Source organism: Gekko japonicus, unplaced genomic scaffold, assembly GCF_001447785.1.
Source record: "Gekko japonicus isolate JY-2015 unplaced genomic scaffold, Gekko_japonicus_V1.1 scaffold62, whole genome shotgun sequence".
Taxonomy (NCBI): Eukaryota; Metazoa; Chordata; class Lepidosauria; order Squamata; family Gekkonidae; genus Gekko; species Gekko japonicus.
Window position 1 is genome coordinate 493522 of NW_015166419.1, and position 4874 is coordinate 498395.

At 40.5% G+C, this 4874-nt stretch overlaps 1 protein-coding gene across 2 annotated transcripts in view; it reads left to right on the top strand.

Moving 5' to 3' along the window:
• Nucleotides 1–4874, top strand: part of TMEM57 (transmembrane protein 57) — a 122515-nt gene that overhangs the window by 1241 nt on the left and 116400 nt on the right. The window lies entirely within an intron of this gene.

The window sequence follows — 4874 nt, forward strand, 5'->3', positions numbered from 1 at the left end:
AGGATCAGTTTGAGTGCCCTCAATACCTCCTTTAAAATATGCCACACAGTACTTTCCTTCTTGACAGCTGTCTTGTCTGAGGACCCTCCTCCAGTCCAGTGGATTTCCTTGCTGCCAGTTCAACCCTTCAGGTGTTCCCCCAACCCCACAGTGCCTCTAGGTTTTCCTTGGAAACTCCCACTCCTGTGGCTATACCTTTGTGGCCACACTTCTGTTAATGATCCTCTACCTGTTGCTCTCTCTTCCTCATTATCTAGACATTTTTTCCTAGACTTGAGAATCACAATTGGTCCCTACCCCACCACAGTCAACCGTTCCCGACTAACTGCTCCTCACTCCCTTCCCCTTTATCCTTATACATTACTATATTGTACTATATACATTACATGATGATGGTTCTGCTTCACCTGAGTGCATCCATAGTGCTGTAGACTGCCAGATCTATCCACTAGCTCCATTCAATGGCCCCCTTGTTATGTATGTATTTGTTTAAAATATTTCACTTTATCACCTCAGGTTCAAAGCCAGCCCCACAATTGTGGTCAGGAAAACACTTTTTCCAATTTTATTCTTGTTTTTTTTTCTCCAAAAGTGTTTACACTTTTTGTAACATCATCTTTAACTTTTTTGCCTCTCTGCAGAGATTCAGTCCTTCTGCAAAGCTGCTGCTGCAGCTTTTTGTTTTTCACTCTTATTGTGCTGATCTTCCCATTTGAGTCTCTGTCACTCTTCTTCAAACCACCATATTATATTTCTTCAGAGACCCAAAGTTCACCTGTCTTGTTTTTGGAATCTCTTCCAGTCCTTGCAAATATTGCTTTCCTTTAGGAGATTCCTCAGTTCGTATCTACTCTCCAGCTTGAATGCACACAGTTTGGCAATAGATTTCTTTCTCTTCATTTTATTTCTTGTTGTGTGTCTTGCTTTAAATTAATGCCAGGGGTGAATTGTTTTAAAAATTGTGAAAGTGTTGACAATGTGGGCTGGAATCTTGTTGGGGTTCTCTGATGAGGGAGATATTTAAGGCATGAGATTTTCTGTGGCAATTTCACATCCATAGATAAATAGGGAAGTTACTGTAATGGTCCATATAGGCCTTGTTTTAAGGCTGTGGGAATGATAATGGGCCAAGTACCAAGCAGCTTGCTTTATTCACTTACTACAGGCAGAACTTGAAGTTTGTAGTTACCAACTGCTGTGATTGCAGCCACTTTGTACATTTGAAAGAGGCATTATGGAGGCAGTGTTCTTCTGGCTTATTGTTCTTGTTTTTAACAAGGCCTTAAAGAGAATTGGGAAGGAGCAGTGAGGAAAAGTTCAGATTTAATACCCAAGGTGACAAACAGTATGACTTCTGTCTTCAGAGAAGTTACTAATCCAACAACCACATTGAAGAGTAAATTAGGATGAGGCTAATCCACAAAAACCTAGTTTTTCTTTAAAGAAGCTTTATTCACCCAAAGTATGTAATGTGGCACTTTAAAACAATATCTAGAGTAAACATTGCCAGGTGGTTTTAGGATCTCCAAAATACTGTCTGGAAAGCAAAAATGGTTCAAGTAACTGCTAAGATGGTCCCTGTTATTGGCACAGATAAGAGCCTTGGGGATCCACAAATTGTGTCCATGGGGGAAGATGGTTCCTCCTGGCAAAAACATTGCAAAGGAAAAGAGGGCTCGCCTAGATTATTGTCCAGAGTTATAAACTATCAGTACATAAGTGATGCAGCCTTCTTCAGAGAATTGATCACGATGACATTTTGCCTTCCAACCTGGTTAAAGCACATAGGGTTATAACCGTAACTGGCAACTGTCCACTTTGCAAGCCATTGGTCCTCCCATGAGTTATGGGAGGCTGTTGGCACCCCAGGGTAGATCACCGTGCTTCTTTGCATAGTTGCTGGTGTACATGCAGTGCTGTGATGGTCACTACCAGCAGCAGCATGGGACAGATAGGAATGCTAGGTGTTTATGTGTGGAATGAAGTTTGCTTGTTAGTTTTGATCATTTTGAACTGACGTTTTCCCTTTAAAACTCAATGTTAGTTATATGTTTTAAAATACAGGCTTGGGTCCCACAGAGGCTCTCCATGGATGGAAGGGAGTACCATCCACAGAACTAGAAATGTGAAGATATGGGAGGGGAGGAATTTTTCTCTCTCCCTTTTTTCTGTTTTTCCAATGGAAAAACTGGAAATATTGGGGAGTATTGAAAAAGCTCCTATGAAAGTATTTTTCTTTTAAAATGAGTTAAATGTTGTTAAAGGGAAAGGGAGTATACTGTAGACATGTACCACTCTTAAATCCAAGATGCATTTTTGCACCTAGAAGGATACCTAACCTTCACGAGGGGAGCATAAAAGGCTTTCATTGCTTGTGGTTGCATGCCTTCTGTTGTCCTTTTGACCTGACTCATTCTAGTTTACCTTTTCACCTCTCCCTCAAATGACTGTGAGATATATATCCACAGTCTGGGTAACAAGTAGCTTATTGCCTTACCTTGCTGGAGGGGGGAGATCATAAGGAGATGGGGCAGAAACTGCACCAAAGCCTCAGAAGAAAACTCTGAAAGTTTCACTGAGGATTGAGCTCTCTAATCAGTAGCCACAGAAGGAAGGAGACAGCAGTTAGCTGGAACGACATGTAGCTGTGCAGATATTATTTTTTACTTTTTAAGCTACACTTTTTCTGAATATTTTATATTATATTATATGTTATTTACCACAAAGCTTGTGTTTCCTGTTTAACTCTCCTTTTCTGCTTTTCAGGTAGCAAAATTAATGTACATGTGCTAAGTCAGCACAGGGTGCATGAATTTGCAGTTTTCTCTCAAGTATTGGGTATATTTGCAATTTGCTTGTTGAAAATGAAGGCACAAAGGAGTAGTATTGCATATATTCCAGGTTTCCTCCCAAATTCCATTTTTTTCTGAAAAAATGGCTTCAAAATTTCCACAGGTTCTTCATCTTGCTTGTAGAAAATGAAGGCACAAAGGAGTAGTAGTGCATATATTCCAGTTTTCCTCCCAAGTTCCATTTTTTTCTGAAAGAAGGGAAAAAATCTGTGGCTTCAAAATTTCCACAGGTTCTTCATCTCTAATCTCCTCCCGTATCCCACTACAGTATAAAATACACTTTGAATTGTTGTTCTCGGGAGCAGAAGACACCTCTCTCCAAACAGTATGGGGGGGGGGAATCAGCAAACATCACCCCTCCCCTTCCGCCTGAGGAAATTCTCCATGAGATCCATCAGGTCACAGTGTTTTCAAATAGTGAATGATGAGAGCACTACAGATGGACCAGAAGACATGTTGGCAAGTGGTTAAATGTGCTATGGTTGCTTGTGCAGGCACTTTGCATAGGAGGCCCACCTTTGTCCCTTTTAGTTGCCGGTGAAGACAGGAGTTAAGCTTACCACACGTATGGTGCAGTGACAATGTTTATGCAAACCTTGAAATCATGGCAGTGCTGTCCACATGTAGCAGTGTGGATTTTACTCTGCTACCTGTATAATTTTAGTTAGTTGTTTTCCTACTCCCTTCCCCTCTGCTGCCCAAGCTCCACATCACAAGACTTGCTGTCAGCAAGTTAGCTGGTTGGTATATGACTTTTGATTAATTTAGCAAGCATATTAATTTGTGACATTAACCTTTCCTATAGTGATTTGCTACACTTACTTAGCCCTAATGTGGTGAAATATATTTGTTACCTTGACTTTTATTCATTCATGCCAAAAGCAAAATATGTCTGGCTTCATTTTGAATAATCCTGCAGAAATAATCCTGGGGGAATGACTGCAGCACAGCTGCTGAAGAGGTGGAAGGGGAAAGAACTTGTGTGTCAAACTTATAACATTGTTGATTAAGGAAAACGTGAGGGTGGGGTCCATGTGTCATTGTGAGGTCTGCCTGTTCTGGTAATGCTTGTAGTAAACAGTAACAAATTGAATGAGCTATCATCTTTCACTGATTTTATTTCTAAGTATATTACCAGCTTCCATCTGAGGTGCCATTATTAACATATCTACAGTCCAACTGGATGACTAGAGAACAAATTAGAATTTGTTTCTTGATAGCTGCCACTACCTAGGAATTAGGGAAGCATTAAAAAATATTTGTATATTTTGTATATTAGCTCATACAACTTCACCTAATTTTTTCATATTGCAGAAAGCCAGAACTCTATAATGCGATAGGTGTGCAGTTATGCAATCATCTCTGAACTGGTTCCTAGTTAATGAAATGATTAATGGCCAGAATTTCGTCTCTTGAACATTTCTCTCTATTTTAAAGAGACTTTTTCGGTGTGTTCTTGCTTTTTTAATTTTAAAAGCTCCCTTCTCCCTAGTTTATATGCTACAGGTTATGTAGGGAAGGATGGTGGTTTCTCTGGGTCTTCCAGAAATTTAATCTCTGTCATGGCTGAATGTCTTAGAAGGTGGTGCTTGTGTTCCTGCTGTATGCATTTTCAGTAATGGCAGAAGAGGAGGGAAAATTTCTCTGTGCAGATACTAAAAGGGGTTTATTTTTCCAGCTAATATTTGGTATAGTCAGGGGTCATTTTGTAGAAAAAGAGCTGCAGGAGCTCATTAGCATATGTCATGCTCCCTGACATCACCGGAAGTGATGTCAGATGGGGAAGCAAAAGAGGGGGGGAAGGCATCTTCAAAAGCCTCCACTTCCCTTCCCCAGCCAGCGTGCGGGGAGTTGGGCCGCAGAAGGAGGAAAGAGGGAAGGAAAGAGAGAGAGAGAGTAGAGAGAAGGAAAGAAGGAAGGAAAAAGGGAAAGAAAGAGAAGGAAGGAAAGGGGATAAAAAGAGAAAGAAAGAGAAGGAAAGAAGAAGGGAAATAAAGAAAGAGAAGGGAAGAAAGGGAAAGA